The following is a 2670-nucleotide window of genomic DNA, read 5'->3' as shown; positions in this document are numbered from 1 at the left end:
AGCTACCACCACACTAAATTTCAGCTTGATATCTCTTAAGAGCTTAAAATCAAGATTTCAAAATGATGGGGATTACTTTTGGCTACAACCTTACCAAATTCCAGCTCCGTTTTTCTAAAATAAAATAAAAAATGCCTGCGGTATATTTGAAATTATCTTTGGTGGGCATTTTGAATTTTGGATTAGCATTCAGATTCTGTGAAAGGTTATTCTCGGCTACTGTATCAATTTCCAGCTGTGTTTTTAATGGCTAAATTATAGCCCTTTGTAAAATTAGCATTAGCTGTTAGCTTGAATTAGGAATAATAATGATCATCCTTGGCTGACTATTTTCGGACTTTTTTTAAACTCTTCTGCTTTTTAAAGCAGAAGTGATACCTGGTCAAAATCAGAGATTTTCATCTCATTGAGTCCAACGACATAATATTAGAATTTTATAATAAAGTCTGGGAGGGGGGGAGCTGCCACAGAGCTGGAAAGAGTCAGTAACCATACCTATAGCCAAACCAGGGAAGGAGAATACAAAACCACAAAATTATAAACCAATAGCATTAACATCAATACTTGTAAAGTAATGGGAAAAAATCATTAATGATGGAATAGTATATTATGTAACAGTAAATATTATTTATCAAGGTATCAAAGTGATTTTTGAAAAGGGAGAAATACTAACGATCCGACACGAGAGCACAGGTAAATAAAGTGGGGTGGCAGTATTCTTATTGAGAAAGCGAATGATATGTTGCAGACGAAGGTTTATTAATTTAGTTTATTCATTCATTTAAAAACAAAGCAAATTCGGTAAACAAAAAAATACAAATGAAAAATAAAATGAAAGGCAGCAGAAGGATGAAAAAATCTTGTAATATCTGCGCCTTTTCCATCAGAAAATATTCAAACAATGATTAAAAAACAGGAAAAAAATAATGAAAAAAATTAACTCTTTCTCAGACAATTTTTAAGGATACATATTATGTCATTTCATACTTCTTCAACAGCTGGATTTTACCATTCTCCTAAACTTATAATTCTCCAGATTATTCCACAATTTTAGTCCTTGCAGTGAAGTACATCGTTCCTTCAAACTAGTTCAGATTTTAGGTTTCACAAACTCCTCTGTCCCTTTTAGATTGTTGTAACTTTTACTCTTAAAACTTATTGGGTGTTCAAAGGTAATTTATTTTTATGAGCCTTATATATAATTTTCAAAATGTTGTAATCAACCAACTCATAGAATTTCAATAATTTCAACTGACAAAATAAGGTATTTGATAAATGTTTTTGTGATGATTCTTATAGCTTTTTCCTGCAAAATAAAAACAGGCTTTGTAATTGTTTTACACCCTTTCCAACACAGTAAACCAAATGTGGAACAATCATTACATTATACAACATATACAAAGCTTTATCATTAAACAGCTCCCTTACTTTATATAGTAATGCAATAGTTTTAGCTACTTTTGTTCTTAAATAATTCACGAGGTCTCCGTGTCATCTTTTCATCAATGATGACTCCCAAAAACCTCACTTCACTGACTCATTGTTGACTCTAAATGGAATTTCAACACTTTTTTTTTATTACTAAATCTCATGTAATTCGTCCAGATTTAATGATAATTTATTTAGTTGAAACCAATTTTGTATCTGCATAAATTCTGTCTGCATCATCTTTAGCATCCGTTCTATATCTTTTCCCAAACAAAAGAACTTAGTAAGATCTGCAAACAAAACACACTTGAAAAGCCCTGATACATTTACCAAATCATTTATATATAAAATAAATAATTTGGGGCCAAGCACAGAACCCTGAGGCACACCACATATAATATCACAGAGTTCAGATTTTACATCATTTATTTGTACAAAATGTTTCCTGTTCGTCAAATAACTAGAGAGCCACTGTAGTGCTGGTCCTTGAATCCCATATTTATTCAGCTTTTCGAAGAGAGTGGTCACCGGTGTCAAATGCTTTCTTTAAATAAAAATAAAAATAAAATGCTAACACAATACTGTTTGTGACCAACAGCAGTTGTTATTTGTTTGATGAAATCCACAAGAGCCATTGATGTGGAATTATTTTTTCTGAACTCATATTGACTGTTACTTAGAATATATTGTTTATCAATAAACTGATCTAATCTGGTCACAAATAGTTTTTCCAAAATTTTTGAAAATTGTGGCAACAATGATGTAGTTATTAAGCATACATCTCTCACCATTCTTGTACAGAGAAATTACTTTAGCTATTTTAATTTTATCAGGAAAGATTCCTGTTGAAAATGACAAATTGCAAATATATGTAAATGGATCAACAGCATGAATCATTAACAGGAATTCATGGAAAAATGTTTAAATGGATACATTGTTTTTATTGAACAGAACAGTACAAGTGAAAAATAGGTTAAAAAACTGTCTAGAAAATATTTAAAAATGGAACACCTCAAGGGAATATTATCAGTTCATTATTATTCTATCATTGTAAACGACATATTTAATGACATTGAGGTGGAATGGGTTGTTCATTATTTGCAGATGATGGAGCTGTATGGAAAAGAGGCCGAAATGTACAATTTACCATAAAGAGGGGAGCAAAAATGATTGGTTGGTACTTGAACCATCTTTTGGGACTAGCTCCTACTCTGGCCCTGTGTCTCTATCTGAGCTTCCTCA

This window comes from Austrofundulus limnaeus, unplaced genomic scaffold, assembly GCF_001266775.1.
Source record: "Austrofundulus limnaeus strain Quisiro unplaced genomic scaffold, Austrofundulus_limnaeus-1.0 Scaffold710, whole genome shotgun sequence".
Lineage (NCBI taxonomy): Eukaryota > Metazoa > Chordata > Actinopteri > Cyprinodontiformes > Rivulidae > Austrofundulus > Austrofundulus limnaeus.
The sequence above is the reverse complement of the archived record's forward strand: the minus strand, read 5'-3'. Positions refer to the sequence as shown.